The sequence below is a fragment of the Struthio camelus genome, chromosome 6 (genome assembly GCF_040807025.1).
Source record: "Struthio camelus isolate bStrCam1 chromosome 6, bStrCam1.hap1, whole genome shotgun sequence".
Lineage (NCBI taxonomy): Eukaryota > Metazoa > Chordata > Aves > Struthioniformes > Struthionidae > Struthio > Struthio camelus.
Genome location: NC_090947.1, coordinates 45,781,904 through 45,800,242, shown reverse-complemented (window position 1 = coordinate 45,800,242; position 18,339 = coordinate 45,781,904). Strand labels below are relative to the sequence as shown.

At 44.4% G+C, this 18,339-nt stretch overlaps 1 protein-coding gene, 1 long non-coding RNA gene and 2 other non-coding genes across 27 annotated transcripts in view; 2 read left to right on the top strand and 2 right to left on the bottom strand.

Moving 5' to 3' along the window:
- Nucleotides 1-6,055, bottom strand: part of GPD2 (glycerol-3-phosphate dehydrogenase 2) — a 142,732-nt gene extending 136,677 nt beyond the window's left edge. For 17 of the 24 annotated variants that reach the window (XR_011142032.1, XR_011142033.1, XR_011142030.1 and 14 more), the window contains exon 1: nt 5,917-6,051. The gene's annotated coding sequence lies outside the window, so the exon portion shown is untranslated. Of the gene's footprint in view, nt 1-4,075; nt 4,164-5,639; nt 5,860-5,916 lie in introns of those variants that run through there. The other 7 variants (XM_068949428.1, XM_068949429.1, XM_068949423.1 and 4 more) reach the window with 7 other exon arrangements.
- Nucleotides 5,085-14,266, top strand: LOC138067684 (uncharacterized). Its single transcript, XR_011142042.1, has 4 exons — nt 5,085-5,278; nt 11,961-12,087; nt 12,447-12,549; nt 13,447-14,266. It is a non-coding gene; the product is annotated as an uncharacterized lncRNA (long non-coding RNA).
- Nucleotides 14,267-14,952: 686 nt separating this feature from the next.
- On the top strand, nt 14,953-15,023 carry TRNAG-GCC (transfer RNA glycine (anticodon GCC)). The gene has a single exon. It is a non-coding gene; the product is annotated as a tRNA-Gly (tRNA).
- A 268-nt stretch (nt 15,024-15,291) lies between these two features.
- TRNAA-CGC (transfer RNA alanine (anticodon CGC)) lies at nt 15,292-15,363 on the bottom strand. Its single transcript has one exon. It is a non-coding gene; the product is annotated as a tRNA-Ala (tRNA).
- Nucleotides 15,364-18,339: the final 2,976 nt, after the last annotated feature.

The window sequence follows — 18,339 nt, the reverse complement described above, 5'->3', positions numbered from 1 at the left end:
GCGAGTTAAACAGTAGCAAGTTAGTCCATAATTATGATTCTTATTGTGGGTAATTTGGTAAGAGCTTAAAGCAGTACAGTTCTGAAAGCGCACTACTGACAGCTTGCGGGTTGTATCAATGCAGGAGATAGCCAAAAACAAGTAAAAAAAAGGAATCGATGTAATCAGAAAATAATCATATTATTCCCCCTTCTCATAACACTATCACCCACCAGCCTTCACATAGCTGTTTGCTTGTTTCTCAAGAGGCTATGTCAGACCAGACTAACTGAAGTAAGCATTTTAGAAGCAAGTGATTACAGCTTAAATCAAACAAAACTAAAGACACTTCCTCTGCAACACTCCTAACAATCACCAAGGATATCTGTCCTCAGTTTATACAGGTCTAATCTCCCAGGTTCTGTCATGCTATTTGTAAATTAAGTAACAGAGACACCAAAATCAAACAACAACAACAAAACCCACACACTTTCAACAGCAACCAAAATTTGCTGTCTATCTTACCAGGGAAAGCATGACTTCTAAATACAATTAGCACAAGCCACATCTATAAGTGAAACCACACATCACGGGAGAGCTCCAGCAGGTGCAGAACACTGACCCATCACCAAAAGAGCACACCCTCCAGATCCTCTCAAAGCCCCTGATGGCTACTGCAGGTTCTTAAACACAAGTTATAGCACTTTTAATTAAACTAACCACACAAGATGCTATGAGGACAATCCTTCCCATGCTCCAGTACAGGCAATCAGTTTGGGTATCATGCCCCAAAGCAGCTGCATTGCATGCCACACATGACAAGAACAAAAAAGAACAAAGCAAGCACAGCCATACTATCCTCCTGGCCCTTCCTTCCCCCCACCGCTGCTTTAAGCTACTTAAAGTACTTTTTGTACACAGGTGACAGATCTTACCACCCTACATTAGCTGACGTCCTAACTGCTTTAAGCTGTGTGCTATAAGGAGCAAACTTTCTAGTCTTCTCTTCCCATTGGCTATTTATATTTTTTGAACCTAATCGCTTCACTTTTTTCCTCTCCCCTTCTGTTTCACAGAGACCTATGTGCATCTATACCTGTCTTACAGGCAGTGAAGAGGTCTGATTTGTAAATATTTCTTGGGATTTCAGATATTAATAGTCTTGCCAAAAAAGCAGTAAGTTTCAGAGAAGAGGCAACGCTTACTGACAATAATGGCCCTAGTTCCAAGCGCTGCACTTCAGAATAAACAGGAATGTACAGAAATTCTGAGGTCATCACATATTTTGGGCTTCTTCCCCATCATACAATCGTCATAACGTATTTATTAAGTTCTTTCATAAAACTATTTAATCTTCCTCCAGTTCTATTGACAGATTTCTTCAAAACCTGCCATCCAAGGAGCAGGAAACCTGATCTCTGGCCTAACTACTGACTCAATTTATGTAGGATGACTTTCATTCCCTTTTGTTCTTGTGCCAACATTGTCTTTCAGCTTAAATAGTTCAAACAGACATTCTCACTCTCTGCTCTCTGCATTAGTGGGGGTTAATACCAACCATAAATCCCCTGACCCCACAGAAAAGACAGACTTATAAATACTATGTAAACTAATCACTGTAATTAGCAAGATGTATTCTTCACAGAGCCAGTTATTTTATAGATGTTCGCCCTTATTTCTAATATTCACTCTCTGCACAAATCTAATACAAATATTAGATTAGACAGACATCAATTCAGCTTGATTCTAATACTGAACACTAATACCTACAGTTATTTTTTCTAGCCAAATACTAATGGAGAAAGCTTTAGAAAACAGTGGTTGCTTATTACAAGACTGGACATAGACCTGCATATACAAACAGGTACCTCCCTACAGATAACTGCAAATTAGGTAATTACTTAGGTGTGTCGAGGAAGTAGTCTAATTTCCTATAGCAGAGTACACATTGAGAGGTCTGATGAGTACATGCAAATCTAATCCAATAAGAATGGCATGCATTCAGTAACATTTTGAAATCGTAATTAATTGGAGCAACACACAAAAAGCACATGCAAAGTAAACAAAAGAGGTCACAATCCAAGAGTCCATACCCAAGCTGCAGAGGAACAATAAACCAGGCTTCATTGCTGTTATCATCAATTTAGAACTTCAGGGCAAGTTCATCTGGCTAAGACAGTCAGATATGCCCTTGCAAACCTATTTCAAGCTAAGTTATTTAGGTATATGAAGTATTTTTATAACAGAAATGCTGTGCTACTGTACAAAAGTGTTGGTTTAAAATTGTTTTTCATTACATAATACTGTTTTCTAAAGCAATGTGTTTTGGAAAAAATAGGCTACATCTACCTTAGCAAGAGGTGTGGCACAACGGCTGGTGCTGAGAACACAGCCTCCACGACGTACACTTTTTGCACTGCTCACCTCCAACTAACTCCAGTCTGGTCTCACACACACCCATGAAGCAGCTGAAGTATGGGAGATGCGTTCCAAAGAGCATCTTCCATTTTAGACTCATCCAAAAGGAGTCCCTCTCACATGCTCCAAAGACACTCCACAACAAATCAAGGCATAGAAAAACAGGATGATCAGGAAATAAGGATCAAAAATGTGCTTTTTGAAGCTAACTAAAGCCCTACGTTAATGATCCCATAATAATTTCTACAGATCCAAACTAGAAACTCAGTTACATTCAGTGGGACAAGACATGCTGCAGTTACTTTTTCTTGAAGGTTAGTATTTGGGCACTAGCGTGGGATGTGTCCCAATATTCTGCACAGAAAAGAGGGCCACATAGGATTTCTTTGGAGTCAAAACTACAGTTCTCTTTTCTCTCCAAATAAAGAAGCAGTACTAGGAGATAAGTTCAAAGTACTTCTTGGACACCTCTTTTAGCTGTTACATCTGCCAGTAGTTAAAACAACTACTGTTTGCTATATATGTTTTCCTGCAACTTTACTTTTTTGTTGGTCTTTCATTTACCCGATATCGGTTTGGTCTTCCTTCTTTAAAGGAGGGTATCCCCACTTTTGTCTGATCTGCTTCAGAGGTTTTTTCCAGCCCTTATCCCAATTTTTATTTCATGCTTGCTAACTTCTTTCCCATACGTTGACTTTTTAGTAGTCTTTCACTCTTCCAAGAGCTTCCAGCAAGGAAACAAACAAGTATGCACCCAGATAAATCACTGGCACAGTTATTTGCTGCTTTCTGAAGAACATCTGCAATCCTGTTCACATGAATGAACCCCCATTAACTTCAGTGGCACACCCACACAGATGAAAACTGATCTCTGGAAAAATGCAGACTCAAGCAATATGTAATTGATCTTAACTAATTTATACAGTTAGATTATCAGACCCCTATTTTACATAGGGTGTAGCATAGCTCCACATATTTTAGAAGAGGTAAAATAATTCTTGAAATGCTGTTTGTCAGCATTTAAACAAGCACCATAACACTGCACCTGATAAGAGTAAACTGTTGCTTATCAATCAGAGCTACTTACAACTGAGCACCTTACTCTGAATCCACTAAGATCTTTACATTCAAAAGTAGAGAGTAACAGTTCCAGCTTGTGGAAAAAAAGCGGGGTGGTTTTTTTTTTTTTGAAAATAGTTGCTAAACCTTGCAGAGACTTGTGTGAACACAAACTAGGTAGCTGAAAGGAACTTATATGCTGTTTTCATTTTGCACTAATGGTCTTTGAACTTATGACATCTCTCTAATTTCTAAACATTAGTGACAGAATAGGAGATAGTAGATAGATAGCAATGGACCACTAAAGAAAACTGTACGTTATGGAAAAAAAAACAACTAAAAAAAGCCTAGCTCAAAGTTATTATTACTGTGCTCCTGTGCTTGCATACATGTCCACACAAAATTAAGCAAAGCAAAATGTATATCCACAGTTAGCACAACCAAACTAACACTACAAATTAGATGTAAGGTGTGTGTATAATAACATACATGCACATTTGTGCCTGCTGGAAGACAGTATCTAATATTAGGTTAAAAAATTTGTAATTTAAATTATTAACTTTTTTAGCTTATTGCCATTATGAAAAGGCCTATAACGGCTTTGATTTAACTATCAAACCTTGAAGCCTTGAAATATCAGACCAAGTAGGTACCAAGTAATCCTCAGTCACTGCTCCTCATCTCTAGGCATTTCTGAGAAGCTACACCTATAAATAAGTAAGAAAAAGGAGAAGTCTGATAACTGCAATTAAAAATACATCATGCTACTAACAGCTGCATCCCCAACCCCATTTCTTATCCATGGTTACAAGATTATCTTACAAAGGGGCTTCAGAGTCTTCAAGCTAATGTCACAGTACTTAAAATTGAGCAAATTTCTAATGTAGAGAAACTTTCAGGGTGGAAACTCCAATAGAGTAGCAGCAATGGTTCAAAATGAGCTCACTAGAGAAAAAGACTGCAAATATGGAAAATGAAAATGAGATAGTCAGAGAAATATAAGCATGACTCAAGAACCACTAGAAAATAAATCCAAGAGTTTGTAGTGGTAACAGATTCAGAAGTAGATGAACACTCTAAGTTTTCAAGGCAAGACAGTCCTTGCAAGCAGTCCAGCCTTTTCTAAGGCACAAGTAGACTGCAACTAGCAAGCTTGGAGATGCACGTTCCTGCTACAGCTCCTCCTGACAATTTAATACCTCTGCCCCTTGAGAAAGGGCATGGAAGTTGCAGCAGGCACTGGTCACTGAAGAGAGGTCCTCTTACAGCAGTGAGGAGACGTTAGCAAGCGCAGCAAGGAGTTGGGCAGCAAAGAAAAGAACGTTACTACTTCTTCCCCTCTGTCCCTCACCCCCAGAAGCGGAGCAAAGAGAGCTGCCAGTTCTCGGCAGCAGCAGGGCATGGAAAGGAGATTGCTTTCCATGTATCTTTATTGCCAGCTTGCCCCAAAAGGTAAATTCAGCAGGAAGTAAATCTGGACATTTTCAGACTTGATTTCTTCACACACACACACACACTTTTTCATGTAGCAACAGGCTTACAAGTATTTAAGGAAGCGATCAGTTAGAAGAGAAGAACTCACGGAAGTTTAGCAACTACTTATTACACAGAAACATCCTCACCCAAAAGCGATCTCACGAGAGCCTACAATACACATTAGAAATAAGCGCTGTTTTTATTTTCCAAAGATCATCAGCGCTACTACAGCTGTGCTGCACCCGGCATTGGTAGGCGCAGCACTCAAACGGTGTTTTGAGTGGGGGGGGGCACGCTGTTCCGCTAGCTCTGGAAGCGGAAGGCGCCCCAGTGAAGAGCGTTAGCGGTAGGCGCAGGCCGAGGCGCGGATAACCGCGCAGGCCGGGACGGGCTGGGGGGCTCTGGCTGCCTTTATCAGGAAATCCTCAGGGCGCTGAGCGGGGCGACGGCAGGCAGAAAACCCGAGCACCTCCGGGGGCTTCACGCTGCTTCCATGACAGAGCCACGCTCAATTTCCACCCGTTCTCCCTGACTCCCGAAAGCTTAAATTAAAAAAAAAAAAAAAAATAAGGGGGGGGGGGGGAGGAGGAGGAGGAGGAGGCAGCCCTTGGCGGAACTGAGACCGTGCCCTCAAACAGGCGAATTTTAAACTTAAATTAAAAATGGGATTAATCCGTCGGGGGAGGAGGGGGGGGGGGGATACTTACTGCAGGAGCGGGGGGAGCCCGCTGCCCCCGCTCGGGGCGGTGCGGGCCGAGCCGCCGCCGCCGCCGCCGCCGGCCTCCCCTGACCCCGCCGCCGAGGGCGCCCGCAGCGAAGCCAGGCCAGGCCGCGGCGGAAGGAAGGAAGGAGGGAGAGAGAGAAAGAGAGAGAGAGAGCGCGAGGCCGGGCGGGCTGCCGGCTTCCCCTCAGGGCCGCCGCTAGGCCCCGCCGCCGCCTCCCGGCCTGCTCGGCGCCGCCGCCCCCCCCCCGCCCGCCCCTTACCGCGCTGCTGCCCCGCGCCGGAGGCGGGAAGCTTGAGGGGAGCGAGCGGCGCCCTGCGCCGGGCGGGCGGCACCGCGCGCGCTGCGCTGCCCCGGCTCTGCCTCACGCCGCCGCCGCCGCGCCCTGCCCTGCCCTGCCCGCCCCGGGCTACGCTTGGGCGCGCCCCGGGGCCGGGCGGCGCTACCGCCGTGCGGTGCGGGGCGCTGAGGCAGCAGGCAGCGCCCAGCGGCCGGGCCTGGCTGACACGGAGAGCGGGCAGCGCACCGCACCGCAGCGCAAGGAACTGGGTGTTTTCCAGCCTCTCGGCCCCCCTGGGCGGGCGGCTCGCCGGGTCGGTTTACAAGGCGGGCGTACGGCGCCGCGCCGCTTCGGATGGAGGGTCAAACCCTGACGGGCCCTGCCCGCCTGGGACACGGCCGTCTCCTCTGGGAAGCCTTCAGCTCTTTGGGGCCTTGGATCCTGATGCTCTGGTTCCTCGGGGTGGTTTGGCCTTGCCTTTGAACCGGGAGAAGCCCCTCGACTGACTGCATCATCTCTATCTCCTAGGAGTCCTTCCGATGTTTAGCTCTGGCTCACAGACGGGTCCCCTCTAAATTACAAAGCCACTTAATGGAGCACAGATCTATCACATTATATTAATGTCCATTTATCTGCCACCGATCCCCCCCTACCTGTCCACTGGATTAAATTGCAGTCCAGAGAGTCTCACTATTTGTGGCCAGAGAGAGGACCTTTCCAACATGTCTCTTGATTTGTAATAGAGTCATAGTATTCATAATGTGGATGATTCACAGAGGAAATCCTGGAGTTCTTGACCAGAAAAATACTAAATCTCTGACAGTCCATCTGTGGAAAAAAACAGGCAGTGCACAATGGAGATATATAGAGCCAGAATCACATTTTTTACTTTCAGTTTCCTCTCCAGTGGCTATAGTGTGGCATGAAGCTGGTTAAGAAATGCAATCTGTGTCTCTCTCAGTGACTTGATATATCTGCCAGCTCTCTTTCTTCAACTGAAATTTCTCGTGAAACCCTGCTGAACTACTCATTTTTACCAGACTTGGCAGAGGCAGAATTTAGCAGTTAATCCAAGTCTTTGCAGAGCAGAAGCAGCCAAACTTTCCACCTTGAGCCATGCTGCGCAACTACCCACTTGGGGCACAGATGATGGAGTCTACCACAGGATGCTACAAGGTGGCCCTCACTTGCAGTGTCGGGGAGAGGAAATCCTCCACAGTGCCAAGCGCTGGGTCAGAGTGGATCTCACTTTGCTTTTGCAGCACAGGGTATACAGGCTTGTTTTCTTCCTGTTGAGGGCTTTCTAAATTGAAAGCATTCCAGCTCATTTGCTCTCTAAAATAGCAGATCTTCTCCAAGCTTGAACTTCCAGCAATGAGACCAAACACTTGCTCCTTACGGTTTACAGGTGAGCTGCAAGACACACAGGCTGACTGAGTGATATCTTGAGAAATTTTGTATACCCTCATTCTATTTACTACCTTCTGTTCTGTGATATGAAGCAACAAGATTTGGAAGAGTTCCTGCTAAGAACTAAGGTCTCTGATGGTCCTCTTTGTTTCTCATCCCAGCACCTCACTGCACCAGCTTCCTAGGGCCACAGCTGACAGCTCATCTGTGGGAGCTGTCAAAGGGCCATGCTTTTCAGGAGTCTTACGGACATTCCTAACTCTTGCTTCTTTTGCAGCGAGAAAGCCAGACGCTAATTAATAGCACATCAGGCTCTTCCTCCCCCTCCAAAACTCATTGCCGAACTTTTGGCTGTGCTTTTTCCTGCAACTTCACATTTTTTGTGCACTCCAGTCATGGTCCTGCCAGGGTTTGGGATGGCCTTTTCTATGCTAGACGAAAACAGTAGCTGATCCAGTGACGGTTTATATCCATAAACACACATCCATGAGTCTGTCTCTGTCTATACACTGCCTGAATCGGTTGCCTAACGTAGTCAGTGTCACAAATGCAGGTGCCCTGTGTCCCCTGTGCATTGTACTGTCCGTGGTTCCCTGCTTTCCAGACATGCGGGGATCAGCATGTGTCTCTAACCACGCTACTTGGCTGACTCCCAGAAACTGCCTTTATTGCTGTTCTTCCTTGCTCAGTGCTTGGTCAACATGCTTTACAGGCAGCATGAGATGTGTTTGCTATCAGGAGCAGAAAAACAACCTGCTGCTGCAATGAGCGATGGGGCACATCTCCCTCCCACGCGCAGTGTCCTTAAGGCATGCTCCAGCTCCTGTCAGCCAGCTAAATGTCAGCAACAGGTCTCATCTGAGGAGGCCACAGGAACCCAATCCTTCCCTCTTACATGTACACCGAGGGCCAGATATAACTAGATGAGCTAAATTAGAAGCTGCAATAGTAATGTACGGCTATCAGCTCTCTAGGTGGCATTTAAAGTCAGTAAACAACTCCAAGGGTTGGATTTCAGAAGTTTTGCAAACTAAGTGATATTCAGCCCACCAACGCTGGAAGCAGTTTTTATCCCAGACAAATTAGGAGACATAATTATGGTCTTAAAAGAAAACATGATCTGGAGTAGCTGCTCAGGTTTGTACGCTTTGATTGGAATCCATGGGAATATGTCAGCTGAGCAGGAAGAACTGCAATGGCGGCATCTCCGGACAAAGCCCCGGAGGCTTATGGGTTCACTGCTTTTCTTCCCTTTTGGATGGAGAGGGTGAGAAAGAAAGAAGAGGAATTGGGCTAGGAAAAAGGATTTAAATGTGACTTGGGGTAAATAATTTTCATAACTGCACTCTCACATGGCACTAAATGTTGCAGCTTCATCCATCTCTTAACAGATACCGAAAACACCATCATATACTTGTTAGAACTGTGCAAAATTCTACCTTCTCCCTCCACAAGACTGTCATCTCTACCTAGACGGGGCTGCATTATCAATATCAATTTGTGAAAACTTTTGGTTGATTCAAAGTGAGAGTGTATCAATGTAAACCCTATCTACGTATGCAGTTCCCAGGGGAGCACATTCTGCATTCCCGACCGTCTGTGTTTCACAAAGTCTTCCGAAACAACCACATCTAGAAGGGGCTAGACAACCAGAGCTGTACTCCTCTTCCCATAAAAGGGGAATCCAAGAACAAGTGCAACCTTTTACAAAGATCACGTTTATCTAGCAGTCTCCTTTTCCGGAAGAGGTTCTCCAAACACTCAAGACCCAGGTGCCAACAGATGGACAATTCTTTACACCCTTCATTAGGCTTCTTCTCAACAACAGCTGTGTTTTGTCTTAGTTACTGCTTGGTAAAATGGGTCTTCCTAAGTCTGAATATTGCAAGATTTTTACAAGGTTAAACAAAAAATGAGATGCCTTGAAGTATCACAAAATTCATCCCTCTTGAGACTATTTTTTATTTAATGTCTAGATGAAAATATTACCTCCTTAGTCTGTGCATGTGGTTTGGTCCCCGGGACACCTGCCAAGACAAGAATTTTAGATGCCCGAAATCATGTGCTCAGCAGGTGTAAATTGTGTTCAGGCAGAGTTCACCTTTTGTCCTTAACCCCAGAAGCAGTTTCTCTTCATTAGCAAGGGAAGATAGAGAAAAAGATTATCATCATTTCCTGACTGCATGCCAAAGTTATGTATCATAAGAAGAAAATCTGTTCATACATTCACAAATATGTTTTCTTCTAATCTATCTTGAGGAAAATGTCTTTGTGAGGAATGAGGGGTAATAATAATCGCAGAAAAGTTGAAATGAAGTGACAGAAAAAGAAGCAGAATCTCTATCTTGAGATTTTTTCAAGCAGGATCCGTTGTAGGTCCTACCTTTGGAAAACAAAAGTAGTTAGTCATGGCTACAATTAAACATTTTAAAACGTTCCCATCTCTGGCTGCTGGCATCAAGTATCATTCAGAAATCCAGCTGTATTGCTTCATACCAGACGCTCCGTTTACCAACTGAACCAGGGCTGTATTGCTTGTCTTTAAATAGGAGGTTCCCACAAATATTTCCCCCCTTAAACTGCAACAGATTAAAAGTCCACTATGGGGGTGTCTGGGTATGCGTGCGTGTAACTGAAAAGAAAAAGAGGTTCGTTTTTCTATTAAGACAAAAGTAATGTGTTATCCTCGTAATTATTTCTTATCGTTTGCTGTTGCATAAAGATAACAAATCAGGGCTGATTCACAGAACCAAGTGCAAAGATTGCAGTTTTTAAAAGAATAAGGTCACAGGTTGTATTTGTTGCAGAACAAACACAAGAATGAATTGGCCTCTCCCTGGAATGGCAGCATAGGCATCTTAGCTGTAGGAGAGCCAGGAAATGCGAAGCAGCAATGTGCAAGAATGCAGGTAGAATATCAGTATTTTTCTGGGGCTCACAGCTGAGCTAGGTCTAATAGAGAATATTAATTTGCTTGGTAGCGCGATAGAAAAGAAAGACAATATGTTATGGAAAGCAAGATTGTTTCGACTACTTAAGTGTATTTATTTTCTGTTGTTTAAAGATTTTTCTTGTGGCAGGAAGTAAAAAAATAATAATTCCTTTAGATTTCCTTTCTCTTTACTGGTGGCAGAGGGGAAGATTATATTCCAAAGATAGAATGGAAAAGGCTTTCTGGAATTTGTGCTATATTAGTTTCTTCTCTGAAACAGTGACAGACCAAAAATCATACCCACTGAATATGTGCATTTGCTTTTTATCCACATACTTTCTCCACTGAGTTGATTAGCGAAAAATCGTAGAAAGCCTGTTCAAAGACATGTACAATCACTTTGAAAACCTTAGCCTACTATTCTGATACATTACTAAGGGAATAAAAGATTTCTCTTGTCCTCATCTAAATGTTCACTATCATTGCTTGTCTGATTACTTTAATTGATAGGCATTTGAGTAATATCTGGGACAAATGGTTTCAGGTGCCCATATATTTATAAGAAACTTATGTGGATGGCTAACAACATAATCGATACTTGTCTATGGAAATAAAGTTATTTTAAATAACCACATGCACCTTGTCAATTTGGGTTCGGTGACCTTTTGCAATACAGAACTGTTTAGATGAAAACAAAGGGATCTGGGAAAATCCGGAAGTTTCCATTTCACTGATACTGTACGTGGTTTTAAAAGAAACCCGTACCTGTTACTAGATAGAAACCACTTCTCTTAGCACCTTAAGCTGGTAGATTGGATATTATGTCTCAGCTTCTTTTTAGCACTATTTTTGACAACACTAGCCATCCTGTAGCTTCCCCGGAACATAAGATTGTACCTTTTTATCTACAGAAATATTTTCTCCATGTATTTAAATAATTAATTGGGACAAGCCTAGTGGGTCTTGAGATAAACTTAAAAGAGGCAGCAGATACGTGTGACCAAGTGACCTTTTCCTGTCCTACTAGTCCCTGTGCTTTCGCTGTGCTTAAAGGGACACTGTCAAAATTGCTAGGCCTTAAAACTTTAACCTGCACTGACAAGTTGTTCTACATTATAAGTCTTACCTAAAAGATTACCACAATTGTTTTGTTTGTTTTGTTTCAACAATCTTTGCTGAAGGCTCCACCATATATATTCATTTGTCTTTTTAAGAAGACAGATATTTTTGAATGCCCAACTTACTCCGTGACCTGTTAAAATCAGGTTGATGTGCATGTATTCTACTGAGCAGAGAAGCTGCCGGGGAGGGTGCAAATCTCCTGCACTGTGGAAACAGAGACAATAGTACACTTTGGAAACCTTTTCTTAAAAGGGCTTTTAGAAGCCCTTTTGAAAGGTTTGCAACTACTTTTCATTATTTTGGGGGCCAACAAGTATTTACTTTGGTAATATTAAGGACTGAGTGTTAGTTAGTTAAACATAAGAAACAGGTTACCAGCAGTTTGTTCCTACAAAGGGGCATGTTAGACTTCAGGTCAGTCTCAATTATTCCTTAGGAATTATTTCTGACAAGAACTCCATATACACCACAACATGAAAAGGTGAATCTGAGCAAATAGTACATTTGTAGCATCGCACTTTCTTTTTTTTTTTTTTTTTTTTTTTTTAATACACTGGTACAGGGATTGATGCAGCACCCATTTAAACGTGAGTGGCTGCCCAGCCGAGATGGCATCGCGGGACGTGGGAACGTACAGCCCTATCAGCCGACGAGGCGGGAGCGAGCGATGCCCACTTACCCGACCCCAGGTAATTCACACCTGCAGCCTTAAGTTTGATTTGAGCTGTTTTACCGCCGCCTGCCTATCAGTCCCTACCTTGTTCCTCTTGCACCTGCCTCACGTACACTTGCGATGTCTCAGGGCGCGAGCGCCTCTGAGCCGCGGCATCCTCCCCGGCGACGCGCAGCAGAGGCGCTCGGCGCAGGCACGTTCCCCCCGAGAGCCCCAGGGGAAAGACACTGTGTCAGGCAACAGGGTCAGAGCTCCTCTGAAGGTGACCTGGAACAGAAAAAAATGTATTTGTCCCCTTTTGAGGGATAAAAAGGCCAAGGAAAATCCTTTCCCTTCTTCCTATAACAAGTTTTGCCTTCCTTGCTTCTGCTGAAGGTCTCTGTTGTGTGCTCAGCTGCCTGAAAGAGTTTTGGAGATGAGCAGAAGTGGATGATGCCCTGAAGCTCTAATGAGATAATTCCTCTCACACGTTCATCAGGTAATGCACAGAAACATACAAAAGCACGTTTTCAGCAATCTCGCCAAAAGCAGTTCCCTAGACTTGATATCCTCGTTACATAAAGCTGGATTCTGGAAGCCGTTCAAACCGTCTACTGAACTGCTAAAATTATATGATTTATGGATGAGAGGTACCGAGACATGTTTATTTTTATGAAGCACTTCGCTTAAATTTAGTTTAAGATTGTTATTTCACTTAGTGTTCCTGTACTGCTCTAATTGTCTTATAAAAGCGTAACTTCCGCACTGAGGTTTTGCAGGGAGTGTTCTCCCCAGCTATCATGCTGATAGAGAAAATGAATTCCCAAGCCTCCCAGTCCCCCTGGAATAGGGTGCAGATTATTAACTGAACCAATACTACAAATTTTTCATCAGTTCTGTGACTCTGGACCATCATTTTCTGATATTAGAGGTCTCAATTCTCTCCTTCATTCAGCAGCCTCCTACATACAATCATTGTTAAAGGGTAGGTAAGCATGAGCCTGTGTCATGCAGCTCGAAAAAGCTGCCCAGAGCACGTCCTAGAGCAACGTTTACGCTACAGCGAGGCATGTGTGTTGCCGAACTGCCTTTGATTTGCAGAGTTCAGCCAACACGCACAGATGTGCTGAACAGATGCAAAAAGTGGCCTAATGGACATGGGCAACAGTTCTCAAAATTATTAACTATGAATGTAAGAAGTGGTTTCATTATTGCTCCAGGAATGACATGGGGTTGGTTGCTAACAGCACAGAGTTTGTTACTATGTCAGTACTGTTCTGTGGCAATCCCCTGTAAAATGATTTTCTAACAAACTAATTGAACAGAAATACAACCTGTTCTGCTAATCACCTTGATCTGCCAAGGACGACCAAGCCAAGACTCTTCTGTTTGACAGAGCTCTGCCAATTTCCACGCAGTGCTGCACAGAGCCGCCCGGAGACGTCCCTGCCTTGCGGGAGCCCAGCCTATTAGAAATGAAAGGAGGTGACAGAATAAAAAGGAAGAAAAAGTATTTGCTCAAATACTGCTATTTATCTCAGCATGACTAACTTTCAGGTATGTTAAAGTAGTGAATTAGAGTCGTCTTAGGATTTTGGATAAAATATTCTGTGAGTATTTTTCGCTGCCTAACTGTTATGGGATTTCTGGTTCTATGCTTGTCAGGGAAAACAGTTTTTCAAGCCTGACTGATGAAATTGTGAGCAATAGCCTGAATAATTATTACTATTTAAAGAATTTACTATGTTACTCAGGAGAAATGAAGAAACTGAAATGAAGCTTACAGGAAAACGAAACCATGATGAGCGTTGTTACTTGGTCCACATTGTTCCTGTGAGTCAGGGATGATTGTGAAATACTGCTCGCTGGTATCTAACAGGCTGATGTAACAAATTTTGGTCTCGAGTCTCTTCCTAGATTCACTGAGGACACAATTTTCCTCAACTTTGGATTTACACGTGCTGAAAAAAATTATCCTCTTTGATGAAGTAAACATGCAATTGGAAGTTAGGTAATAACTTCCGGATTGATAAGCATAGTCCTCTGCCTGGGCACATTTACATTTTGTTATTAAAGTTAAGTTCACACATGAAATTGGAACATTATCTGCAGTGTCAAATTATTATTCAACCAAGAATAAAACATCTGCTGACTACCTTTCCTGAGATGACTGGGGACAGGTGTTCATGCAATTTGGACTGTATTCTTAAGCATCATAGAAGTAATCACAGATATTCTTCATATCTATCTATCTATAGATATAGGCCTTATTTTCCTCTTGATGTGAAACATGCAACGTTGCATTCCCTTGAGCTCTGTCTCATGCATGGCTGTTCTTGGGAGCTTGTCCAAGACACACTAAAAGTCAATCTTTTACATAATTTGAATTAGAAAATGACATCCTTACGTCACAGTGCAAACAATGGCATTTTACTGATACATCATCACTGTGCAATGCTATATTGTTGTACTGGAAGATCAGAATTCATAATATTGCATCAACTGACAAAATAAAGATGTAAGTTGATGCATTGTAGCCATCATGATTACTTTATTAATAGACCATGTGAATCTCTAAACCCTCAGATAGTGGCTTCCTCCAGCAAAGTCAAGCAATTGTGGTACATAAAAGGAACAATCATACACTTATTGTTACTTACTCGGAAAGCTTTTAAGTCTAAACGATAATGGATTTATTGTAAAAATCTGCAGGTGTTTTCCTTTAGAGCAAAAATGTGTACAAATATTACTAACTTTCTGTAACAATTTTTTTTTCTGGAAAGTGACAGCTTAAAAACTGATTGTGAACATGGAGCTGGGGGGGGGGGGAGCATAAACCAAACCCACAGCCCGTGGTGGGTAACGCTGTAGGGAGGCCCCGGCCAAGCACTCTGCAGAGCTCGCATTGGTGGTTCAGTGGTAGAATTCTCGCCTGCCACGCGGGAGGCCCGGGTTCGATTCCCGGCCAATGCAGTTCCCCTTTTGGGGCCGAAAACCAGCCCGCTGTGCAGCGGGAGCACCGCTGTGTTTTTTGCCTTTGCCCCCGCACAGCTGCAGGGCGGCCAGAAGCAGAGCCGGGGGCCGCGCACTGCCTCGGCGGCCCCCGGCTCGGCACGCTGCTACCGGGGCGGCGGTGCCGCTGCCGGCCGGGCGAAACGGCGGCCCCTACGCGCGGGGCGGGGGAGGAGAGAGAGGAAGGAAGAAAAAAGAAAAAGGGGGGGGGAAAAAAAAAAAGAGCCGCTGGAGATGCCGGGGATTGAACCCGGGACCTCACACATGCGAAGCGCGCGCTCTACCACTGAGCTACATCCCCGGCTGGGGCGCCCTCTCGCCGCGCGCTATGAGAGCGGCGGCTGCGCCCCGGCCCGGCCGGCGGCCGACCGTGCGCGCTCGCCCGTCGCTCCTTCCAAACCGCAGCCACCAAACAAACAGACCCCGCGCACCACTTTTGTAACACAGGATTAACTAAGTGCTTCACGCAGATTGAAAAGCCTAAGTAAGGCCGTGCACAAGGTAATCCAACGGCATTCATTGCAAGAATAGCGCAACGGCCAAGCCAGAACGTGGCTCAGTCGCTGATCTCAGCGCTCACTCCCTGGTTACTATTTTATTCATTAAACCAATAATAACACGCTTCCGTTTCTCTGAAGAGAAAAAACCCTCTAGCTTTTAAACCACGTTGACAGCTACGGCGTGAGGCCTCTGCCGTGCTTCAGCGAGCTTCCGGCCTGGAGTTTGCTGCTGTCGGGGAGGGAAGCTGGTAACGCACACCTCATTTCAGTCTTTCTAGAGCGGTGATGGAGCCACGGTAACTGCTAAACGGGTGTTTTCCAGCAACAGTTGTCCAGCTCAAACGGGCAGGGCTGTAACTTGCTCTAACCCCCTTTCCCCCGGCGGCAGAGCGAGCCCCTGTGCCCACCTGGTCGGCCGTGATGGGTCACTGCGCTCCACGCGCAGCTCCTCCGGCCAGCTCCTCCGGACGCTGTTAGACTCACGATTTCCGAGTGTCCCTCGCACAGGAATAAAATAACCCCTCCTGCTTCCACAGCTCAGCTAGACTGATGGTGTACCGGGAACAGGCTGCCAGATCTCTTAGACCAGGTCCCTGCCAAGCCCTGCCGGCACGAAACGCGCCACTGTCACTGCCGAGCCTGGAACTGCCAAGAGGCAGGAGGAGCACGCAGAACCAAGACTTACCCCTAGCAGGGCTCCCCTTTCTCCAGCTTTCCACGAGTTTATTAGTTAGGCCACCCAGTCTGTACGTAGGATCTGGAAAGAGAAGGAAGAGCTGGTCAGAGCCCAGGGCCTTAAAAAGGCAGCAGGGGGAGAAGGTGCCAAATACGGCCCGAGCAAACGCACCCGACAGGGAAGAGCCGCTGTTGCCCCCGGGAAGAGGGGGCAGGCTCGGGGCGGTCAACGGGGAGGGGAGCCGCTGTGCCGCCATCGCACCAGGCAGGGAACGTCATCTGTGCGTGGCCAGGTCTCGCTAGGGCTCGGGACAAGGCCACTCACGACCAGGGAAAGTACTAGTCCACAGTGACTTGAGTCCCTTTAACTCCACTGGTTTTTTCCTCTTATAAGAATTCAAGACTCACAATGTTTTTTTCATTTAAAATGGATTTTAACCAACTCCTCCTTATTTCTACCTGTAAAAATACGCAATGATTCCTTGTATGAACACACACCTCATCTGCAGTACACCTTGTTTAGTCTCAGATTTTCCTAACGTTATCTGCAGCTTCCAAGTTGTCAAGTAAGTCATTAGATAACATCACGCAGCTCCTGTAGGATTTTTTTCTCCTATCTAAGCATGGACTTGGATGGTTTAGACTCTCAAGACTAAAAGAAAAAGAACCCAAGCTTGAACTTTGATTGCACATTCCCAGCAAAATCAGCAGCTTCCATCAGCGTTAGTGGGAACTATCTGGGGTCCCACTTTCCCTCCAGGTGTACTTTCAGAATCTAAGCACTGTCTCCCACCTCATAATAGGTGCTATTCTCTCCACAGCATGGCTACCCGATACTATATTGCGTTTCATTTATACTTTTATAATATAATAACATTATCACAAACAGCTGTACACAAATGTCAACGCACCCTGCGATGATGAGGACTCTGCCACCGAACACTCTTCCTCTGCTGTTCCAGATTTTGAAATGACTCTCATTTTTCTACCCTGTCAGAAAATAGCATATAATAGCTTGCCTGTCTTCAACACAGCAGATTTCATAGAGCAGCCTTCTAGAAGTTACTGAATTTGATTTTCATAGTTAACACAATGTACAAACTGCTTGATTTGTCTGTTAAGGAAAAGCACAGAACAACAATGGCTAGTACCAACGAGTCCGGGGTGCAGAGCATGTTAATACCAACCACTCAAAGTAAAAAAAAGCTATTTAAAACCTTTTCCTCACATTTCTCTCCTTTCGTTTACCTTTCCATAGATTTCAGAACAGCAGAAAATGAATAATACAGCTATTACTATGCCTTCACAGATTTTTCAGCTTCGATGGACAATCAAGACCGTTGTGAGACTTCCTGTTTGGGAGCTGGATCAAGACAAGAGTACATTCAAATTGCTGAGAAGAGCAAGTATTTAATTAATATTCCTGTGTTAACAGTACAGGAGGCTGTGGGCAGCTGATATTAAAGTGAAACAGTATCTCTATTGCAACTAGATCCAAATACCCTCTAGACCATCACTTACCAAATATAGAATAAATGGAACCATTCAGGCTAGAATGTGGATCCTACGGGAGGAAATAAGACGCCTTATATTAAACTATAAAGTAAAACAAACCCATCCATATATGGCTGTAAATCTACTTGGTGGTAGACTCAAACCTCTCAATACTGAACGTTTTTAAAACTTCAGAAAGCACAAATCTAATACTTTTGCTGCCATAGCAGCACTGCAATTCCCAGTGATGCCACACGCATATCTCATGATTCTTCTCAATATCCCCCATAGCGTCAGTCTTGTCCAGATGTCTGCAAGCAACCCCTGGTTCCAGGAAATACGCTGTCATAGTGTGCAGAATAGTTTTTAATTTTGCTGGATGCCACAACACAAACTCAACATTCAGCTTTCTCAACAGCTCTCTCATAGGACTACATTCACCTCTTTGTGTTTGGGTTTCTATGCTGACATCAGGGAAAAACAATGTCACTCTATTATCTAGCAGTTTCCCTACATTCCTTGTTAGGATTAACTCATTCCTGGTACCTCACAAACGTTGTACTTGTTTAAGGGAGGCCTCAACTGTCCCTGAGAAAATGGTTTTCATT